Genomic DNA, 9,239 nt, shown 5'->3' on the forward strand with positions numbered 1-9,239 from the left:
ACTGGGGAATAAGAGGAGAATGGTAAATGAAAGCCTGAAAGAAGAACGGTTTTAACACAATTTGTATTCGCATTAACCACTGTCTTAAAGGTGAAACCCCGCTCTTCCGTATACCTAACAGGTCATTTTGGTACTTCTTTACTCACACGTACCATTCCTGACCTGGAAAGACATGGAGCTGATCCTGGCTTGATGGGCTACTACTGTAGGTGCTGAGGAGACACGTTCACCCCCTTCCTTTCCTTCGTCATGTAAACAGCTAGAAATTCTATACTAAAGCCTCCACCCCTTCCTCCCTGGAGTTCCCAACCGGCAACTCTTTCCAGTCATATGAAATAGCATACATAGGAAAAATAATAGCATAATAATATACTAGAATAATATTAGAATATAATAATAGCATAGGAAATAGTAGCATACATGCTCCTCAGACTTGGTGCCCAGAGGAAGTGGTTTCAAGAGCTGTGCAGAGCCCAGCCGCCTGGTGCTGGGTGTGCTGACACTGGGTGCTGGTGGCCACCAGGGCCCAGTCCGGTTGTGTTGTGCACACCACAGGGCGTGCTGAGCGCACGGGGGTTGCCTGGGCAGCAGGGAGGGCAGGAGAAGCTGGCAGGGACATTTGCCACGCCTGCCCTATGTGGTCCAGCAGGGCTCAGCAGCAGCCCATGGCCACCAAGGCCTGAAGAGCAGAGTCCCCAGGGGCTTCCCAGCTGTCCCTGCAGGTGCTGGGGGCCAGGGCTTTGGGCCGCAAGCCCTGTCCACAATCTCCCCAGTCCTTGTCCCCCTCTGCAGGCCCCTCACAAAGACCTCTGTGTAGCTGCGAAGGTGCTCAGACGGACGTGGCTCAGTCACCACGTGCAGGCACTGGAGAGATGGAGAACTGTGGAGTGCTTGGTGAGGAAGGCCCCAGGCTGGAGATGGGGTGGCTCCTATGCCCTGGACCTCACCTTCCCCGCTGGAGCCCAGAGCACTGTGCACCTGTGAAGCAGCCAGGCCCGGCCCGGCCCTTGCTTGTGGCGGGATTCCCACAGCGTGGCACAGTCCAGTTTGGAAGTGCCCGTGGGCTGCCCGCTGCGGGAGCTGTGTGCCACGAGGCTCCACAATGGGCAGGGCCCTATGGACCCGCAGCTCAGGAGGGGCTGCAGATGGTGCCAGGCCCTGGCCTTGGCCTCGCCGCAGCCATCTGGCTGCTCGCCTTCGAACGGCTCCGAGTTGGACGTTAGGAAGAAGCTCCTCTGCAGCAGCAGCAGCAGCTCGTTGGGAGTGGTGGCTGTGGGCGGCTGCTCCTTCCTGTTCTCCCAGCGCAGCTTGCTGAGTTGAGCTCACCGCGGGCCTCGCTGCTGCTCCAGGCTCCTCTGGCCAGCTCCTTCTCCAGCTGCTGCTGCTCCACGGGCGGCGGCGTGCTGGTGGCTCCATGCGTGCCTCTGCTCCCAGTTGGAGCGCAGCCGTTTGGCCAGGAGCCGCCGGTCCCTCTCTGCCACGTCCTGCCGGTCCCCCTCTGCCACAGCGGCCTGTGGCTGCCCTGCCCTTGAGCCTGCCCAGGTGCTGTTCCTCTCTGCGTCCTGCCATCCCTGACCCCCTAAACGCAGGACTTGGACAAGAAAACATCGGTCATCTAATGCCGTCTGAGCAGTCTCCAGTGCGCGTCTCCAGTGCGCGTACGGTTCTACTCATGGGTTTTTGAGTCCTCTTGACTAGTCTGGCTCTGAACATTAGGACACGTGCTGGGTATCTTGCCATAAGAAGACTCCATCTAACATGAGCAAAACGTGGAGCTCAGGGCACCCCAAGGGGACGCAATTGACTGGGGGAAACAGGCCTCTTTCCCCTCCCAGCATCGCCCTGCCTCTCATGTTCTGAATGGCAGGTTGCCGTGGTGCCCTTTGTGACAGGCCCTTAGTGATGCGCCCTCCGTTACCCACTGTAGTGCCCTTAGTGATGTGCCCTCCGTGACCCACCACGGTGCCCTTTGTGACGTGCCTTTGTGATGTGCCCTTGGTCACACCCCAGGGCACTGTATAAAAGTCAGCAGGCCACATCCTTCGTGCCAGTGTCCGGCAGGACGGTGACGGGACAGAGCGGGAGCGAGAGACTGGCGCAGACCCCTGAGCGCAGCCCACGTTGTTCCCCACTGCCCCAGCAGCCCCGCAGTGCCGAGACACTTCTTTCAACCCTACTCGTTCCTCACCCCTATCCTTTTGTCCGGCAAGGATGGAAGAGGAACGCGCTGCACACATGCGGTTTATCCAGACTTTCCTGCAGAGCTCAGAGAAGGTAACCGCAGCCGTTTCCAGGCTAGCAGTGCCCGTGTCTCCTGATGGGGCCACTGGCTCTGCTGCCAGGCTGCTGGGGGCTGCTGGCTGGGCAGAGCTGCTCCCCCGGGTCTCCTGCACAGCACTGCAGCCCCACTGCTCCAGTCCCGCTGGCCACGTGCCCCCCTTCTCACGCTGCCTGTTTGTGTCTCCTTCTTGTGGGCCTTGCCATGTCCAGTGCCTCTGGACTGGCTCCTCTGCCCACTGCAACTTGTCTGCTTCAAGGTGTCCCTTGGCCACCTAGAGGTGGCAGGGGTGCCTTCCCCATGGCGTGGGGGGTTAGATCCATCCCCGGGGAGAGAGGGACTGCAGAAAGACTGACGTGACCGTTTTCCTCCTTGCAGACCCTGGATGCCGTGGACGTCCTGCTGGAGAGCTTGGTGCTCAGCTCCCCGGGCTCCAGGGACCTGTGGAGAATTTTGCAGGTGTGGCATTTGCAGAGAGCAGGGCTGGGAGGTGCTGTTCCTCTCCCTGGAGGGAAGGGAGCATCCGCTCTGAGCACACTGTGTCCTCGCAGCGCCATGCCCACAGCACGCTGCAGGGAGGGTGCTCAGCACTCAGGGAACCCAGACATGGCCCACCGTGCTCTTCCAGGAGCCTGTGTCCCCTGGCTGCAGTCAACCCCACTTCCCATCTGCAGCCTCCTCCCGTGCCATGGCAAAGCCTGGCCCGTGGCACTTGTGGGCCAGCTCCATCCCCAGAACTTTCCTCGCACCAAAGCAGCGGGAGGCACTGACCCCTCTCCTCAGGCACCGCAGCAGTGGCAGCGGGTGCTGCCCTTCTTCCCATGCCTCGCAGTCCCTCCTGCTTTTCTGCCCAGGTCTGACCGGGGCAGAGACCCACTGGGACCTGCCTGTCCTGCACAGGGAGCCCAGCTCTGAAGTTCGGCGCTCCTGACTTCTCAGGGAGCCGTACGCCCATTCCCCCATTGCAGGATCACCGCCCCCCGGGAGGGTGCTGCCCAAAAGCCCAGCCTTCACGGAGAGGGAACACAGGCCTGTGCTCACGGGGAGGGCACAGAAAGAAGCAGACTCTACCCTGGGGTGGCATCTGCCTCCCTTCAGGGCCACAAGGACTGCATGAGTCCAGCCAGGACTTGAGCAGTGCTGCTGCTGCTGCTGCTGGCACGGGCACCAGCTCCCAGGGCACAGCAGCACTTTCTCTCCTTCCAGATGCTGCTGCCCTTCACCAACATCAAGCACCCAGCTGTATGTGAATGGGCCGTGGCAAGGATCGCAAAGCTGGCTGATTTGATGGCCAGCTCTTCCTCAGTGCAGGTAGGGAGGCCCGCACCCTCCAGCCAGGCTGTCTCCCATTCCCTGCCCACCGTGGGCAGCAGCCTGCGGCTCAAGATGCCTGAGGCATTCAGCACGGCTCTGCCCTGGGCAAGGGTCTCGGCTTCTCTTTTTCCCATGTTTTTTCCTCCCCAGTGCCCTTTCTGCCAGCAGCCATCTTGGCCCCCAGTCCTGTGCAGGTCAGCACTGCCCAAGGAGCATGGCGGGAGGCCAGGCCTGGCAGCTCTCCCTGCCCGGCTGCCCAGCTCGCTGCTCTGGGAGGGCCCTGCACAACTCCGACCCTCCAGGATCCTTCCCTGGGGCAGTCTCAGCTTCGGAGCTTTTGTTGCGCTGCTGCCCCTCAGCCCTTCTACCTGTCCTGCCTCCCTTGCCCAGGTCTGGAGCTTGCTTGGACACGACCACAGCTCTTCCCACCATGACATCAGCAAGGACCGCTTGCTGGGACGGCTGCTGGGATGTCTCATTGTTTGCTGGACTAGCAAGATCTGGGCGATCCAGCAGGAGGCTTTGGTTGCTCTTCATCACCTCTCCATATTCATCCAGCACCAAAAATGTAAGAGAAGCTCTGTGGGCTTCATCCCTCCACACACAGACGTCTCCTCATAGTCCTGCTTGTTTCCCCAAGTATTGTAGTGGATTCTTTTTGTGCTTGCTGGAGGCTGTCCAGGGCAGCCTGCCCTCTTCCCTCACCTCCTTTGCCCGTCACAGCTGCTTCCCGCAGCATCCCAGCTATTGTTTTGCTGCAGAAGCCGAGTGCTCACCACAAGTCCGGCACTGCTCTTTGCTGCTCTCCTTCCCACTCTTCTCAGGGCCTCTCAGAACCCAGCAGTTCCATGGTCCCCATAGCCAAAGCTGTCACTGATGGTAATCAGTGCTGTGTCCTAATGACTCTTCCGTGATCCCCTCATGTTTAGGCATGACGTCACCTCAACCAGACAATTGTCATGATCATCCAGAGCATCCCCAGGCTGGAGGGAAGAGGGAAGCAGGGAAACCCTCCTGTCTTTCTCTGTGCAGCACGATTAGCATGGCAAAGGTAATGAGCTTCTTCCTTGCTGGGCCTCTTGTCTGGGGCATCAGAACGAGACTGGTGCAAGCAAAGGGATCCAGAACCAGCGGGCTTGGCATGACCTCACTGTCCCTGGTCAGAGGGTTGCTGCTGTTCTGGAGCAGGGACTTCAGAGGGCTGCACTCCAGGGTCCCTCCTCTCTCACCTAGGGACCTCTCTTCTTATCCTCTGCAACGACTGCAGCCCCTGCTGCCAGCTTTCCCGTGGGTCCTCTCGCCAGAGCTGCTCTCACTGCCCAGCTGAGCAGCACTATCAGGGCACTCAGTGTAACACGTCTTCCCCGCCTTCCTCCTTCCTGCAGGCATTTGGGGAATACCTCCACCCTGCTGATAAGACAGTCATCATCCTCAGGGCCATACAGGCCATGAGAGACCCATGTGTATGTGACAAGGAGGAGCTGATCAGCATCCTGAACGTGGCCATGACAGAACCTGCCTCCTGGCTGACAGAGGTAAGCAGCCTGTGGCTGCCCTGTCCTCCAGTCCTTCCAGGCACTGTTCCTCCCTACATCCCATCTCCCCTCACCCAGGTGCTTCAGGCACCTTGAAGCCATTTCATGCCAGTAGAGTAGGATGGGAAGGGCAGCTGTTTCAGCAGCAGCTGAGGAAATGGCTGCAGTCTGGTGGCAGCACCACCCTCACCCGTGTGCTCTCCAGGTGTGGTTCATCACGCGCTGCATCTATAACAACTTGCAGCACATCAGTGCAGCATCAGCCCGGTGCAGCCTGAAGTCGCTGTTTCTAAGCATGGCAGAGCAGAACCCCAGGGAGATGATCTTGAGCCTTATAGATATCTCTCCAGCATGTAACAGGTACTGACCCCCACAGCCCTTGTGGGTTTGTTCCATGTGGGGAGAGGGACGTGGAGGCCCACAGAAAACTGCAGGACACCCCTGAGGAGCTGGGCCCTGTACCCCATCACTCTCTCCTGCCCTGCTGGGTTGGCCAGGCCTGCAGTAGCCAAAGCTGTCCAAGCCAGACCCGAGGCCTGCCACGAGTTTCCTCCCTGCCCCACAGGGAACAGTTTCAGCCCCCTCCTGCCTGCCCCATCTGGGACCTGGGCACTCCCAGTGAGGGGTCAGGAAGGGCCAGGGCTGCAGCACAGCCTGGCTGCTGCAGGGCTGGCCCAGGCACCGTGTGGTGGCCAAGGCAGCCCTGCTGACAGTGTTCTCTTTCAGCAAAGTTGCTCAGGCCATGTGGGAAGCGCTGCTGTCCCAGCCCCTCATCTTGGTGAAGGTCTTGAGGGAGCTGAGAAGGAACCTCCAGCACCTGCAGTTACGTATCGGAAGCAGATTCTGCAGAGTGAAGTTCTGTATCCGGCTCTTGGCTGTGAGTAACCAGACCAGTCCTTGCTCATACTCAGGGCTGTGCCTGCCTCTCCAGAAACACAGGCACAGCCCTCTTCCCTGCCATCTGCCCCCAAACAGTCACCTCCTCTGGGAAACAGGGATGCAGCCCGTTAGGGCCAGCCCAGCGCCAGGTTCCCCTGTGCCAGCCACACAGGGCCATGCCACGCTGCTTGGGTGCGGGTGCACAAAGTCCCTGTCAGTGCTCTGCTTACACCAGCAGAGCCGGCACAGACAAGCGTGTGGTGTGCGGCTGGTGTCCCCCAGCACGGGCTCTCTGTCCCCGGTGCCCTTGTCCTGAGCTGCCAGCGGGACCCAGGAGCTGCACAGTGCCGGGAGCCCTGCAGGCTCGGCCGGTCCCTCACTGCCATCTTTGTTTCAGCTCCTGGCCTGCAGCGATGTGACACCAGAGGAATTCGCTGGGGTGTACAACAGGGAGAAGTTCCCGTGGTGTCAAAATGTGGTGCTGTTCTCGCTGACGCTCACAGGCCTCATCACGTTGTCACAGTCACCTGACACGGTGAGCAGGGCATAGGCAAGGGAAGCCGTGTTGGCCTCCTGGGGCTGGGCAGTGGGTAACGCGGCGGCTTGACCAGGGCTGGGAATCGGGAGCTGGGGTCACGGCACCAAATGCCCTCAACGTCCAGTCACAGGCCCCGATCCCCTCAGTGCACCATGGGGATGGCCTGCCAGGAGGCTGCTGCAGGGATTCCTGTGCCACTGCCCAGTCAGCCAGGCAGGAGTCTGGTGCTTAAGGGCCAGAGCATTTTGGCCTGGGTGGTCCTTCGCCACTTAACATACAAGGAATTCTGTGCTTTGTACAGGCAAAGAAAATACTGGTCCTGCTGCCAGATTTGATATACATGCTGCAGACAGCCCACAGTAAGAACAGAAAGAAGATGCTGCTCATTTTCAGAAATGTGATGGGTCATTTGAAGAAGAAGGACAGCTCCACTGCTCTGCAGCTGGCCGAGAATCTCCCGCAACTGTTTGATGATGTAAGGCTGCTATGGAAGCCTGATCCTCACTGATGGGCCCTTTGCAAGGACAAGTGCCTGTTAGCAGAGCCTGGCGGCAGCACTTCCATGCGGCTGTGCCCCTCCTCATGCCCCTGCGCTCTCACGGGGATGCCTTCTGGGCTCTGCAGCCCAGCTCAGCTTCTCCCTGACTTGCTGATGGCTCTGGGAGACCTGAAACCCCTCCCCTCAGCCACGCTGACGCCCTTGCTCAGGGAGCTGCTGCTACTGACGCCCTTCTGTCCTCCTCCTCCTCACCAGGTGTCCAGCCAGGTGCGAGAGCTCTCCATCTGCCTATTCAAAGAAGTAATACAGATGGCGGATTGGAAGCACCAGCGGCAGATGCGGAAGAACGTGCAGGGGAGCCTGGTCCCACTCGTGTTGCACATGAGTGATGAGACTGAGAGTGTGGCCAAGGTACAGATTGCAAACCTGAGCAGTGGTGTGGGGAAGGGCATGCTGAGCCCGCGGGGGTGGCCTGGGCAGCGGGGAGGGCAGGGGAAGCTGGCAGGGACATTTGCCACGCCTGCCCTATGTGGTCCAGCAGGGCTCAACAGCAGCCCATGGCCACCAAGGCCTGAAGAGCAGAGTCCCCAGGGACTACCCAGCTGTCCCTGCAGGTGCTGGGGGCCAGGGCTTTGGGCCGCAAGCCCTGTCCACAATCTCCCCAATCGTTGTCCTCCTCTGCAGGCCTCTCACGAAACCTTCTGTGTAGCTGCAAAGGTGCTCAAATGGAAATGGCTCAGTCACCACGTGCAGGCACTGGAGAGATGGAGAACTGTGGAGCGCTTGGTGAGGATAAGTCCCAGGCTGTACATGGGGTGCCCCCTGTGCAGTGGTGCCTCGCCTGCAGTGCTTCAGCCCAGAGCCTGCAGCCTGGTGCTGCATCCTCCTTCCCTGCCCTCAGGCAGAGCTCCCAAGGGCTCACCTCTCCACCCTCAGGATGTTGCAGGAGACCCATCTGGGCCCTTGCAGCGGCACAGAGGGCTCTCGGGACCTCCAGACCCTGCTTTGCATGTAGCTGTCTCTGAACCTCAGCCCCACAGGGCTCCTTGCTGGGAGATGCAAATGTCCTGAGGATGAAGGGGGGTGTGTGGGGTGCTGGGAAGGGGGACTGTCCCAGGTAACTGGGGAGGGTGTGTATCATCCCTGCGCCCTTTTGCTCTCTCCAGCTGGAGCACAAGCGGAGCAGGGCTGAAGAATATGTGCGTCAAAGCATGCCTTATCTGCAGCACGCTCAGGTCACCGTGCGAATGGCAGCCGTGAGGTTCATCGGTGAGCTGCAGTCCCTGGAGTCCCCCTTATGGCAGCCTGGCCCCAGTCCCATCTGCTGCACTGGCAGCGAGGAGCAGCCCTGTGGCTGCCAGAGCCCCAGCTGCCCTGTACAGGGCCTGTGCAGCCAGGGGCTCTGTGCTTCCCCCTCCTACCCCTGCCCTGGCAGCAGGGCTCAGTGGCACCTTGCTCAGTGGCACCTCCCCTCGGGTCCTGTCCTTCCCTGGGGTCACCCCGCTGAGGGGAGGGAAGGGGTTCAGCCCAACCTTCAGAGCCGGGGCCACGATACCAGGAGTGTGCTGGGCGGCAGCAGGTCTGACCGAGCTCTCTGCACAGGACTGGCTGCGCGGTACCTGAATGACAGCAGCAAGGACACGCTGCAGGAGATCTTCAAGGGTGAGTAGGGGCAGTGCTGTGTGTGATGGGGCTGGCGGGGACAGGGGACAGAGCCTGGGCAGCGTGCTGTCCTGCTGTCCTGCTCCAGGGAACATCTTGGGGGCATTTGCTGTAATCCTGAGCAGCAGCTTCCAGGTGATCCATTTGTCTGCCTGCGCCTCCTGACCAGGGAAAGGGATGGTTGGGGCTGGCATGGTCTGGAAGAGATGCCTGTGGGTCTCTGCAGATCAGTGGGTTTCAGCTCTGCTCTTTTTCCGTCTGTTGCAGCACTCCATCCTTTGACAGGAGAAGAGGAATGTCAGGTCTCATCCCTGGTACAACAGACAATATACATCCTGACCTGTATATGGATGCAGAAAAGACGGAGGCGGACCCTGTAGGCGTTGTGCTCCTGACTCTGAAAAGCCAGGCAGCAGTTAAGCCCTGCTTAAGAAAATGTGACTTTTTGATTAAAGCTCCAACCACAATTCCAAGGCCATGGTGTCCTTCGCAAGCAGCATGGAAGGCCACGCAGCAGCCGCTGGGCAGCGGTTG

The 9,239-nt window shown here is 59.9% G+C and overlaps 1 long non-coding RNA gene across 1 annotated transcript; it reads left to right on the forward strand.

Moving 5' to 3' along the window:
- The first annotated feature begins 867 nt into the window (after positions 1-867).
- On the forward strand, positions 868-8,896 carry LOC130598716 (uncharacterized). The gene is made up of 3 exons (XR_008972115.1): positions 868-894; positions 8,210-8,312; positions 8,646-8,896. It is a non-coding gene; the product is annotated as an uncharacterized LOC130598716 (long non-coding RNA).
- Positions 8,897-9,239: the final 343 nt, after the last annotated feature.

Source organism: Pezoporus wallicus, unplaced genomic scaffold (assembly GCF_028554395.1).
Source record: "Pezoporus wallicus isolate ANWC-B61680 ecotype Strahan unplaced genomic scaffold, APGP_CSIRO_Pwel_v1 contig_8703, whole genome shotgun sequence".
Taxonomy (NCBI): domain Eukaryota; kingdom Metazoa; phylum Chordata; class Aves; order Psittaciformes; family Psittacidae; genus Pezoporus; species Pezoporus wallicus.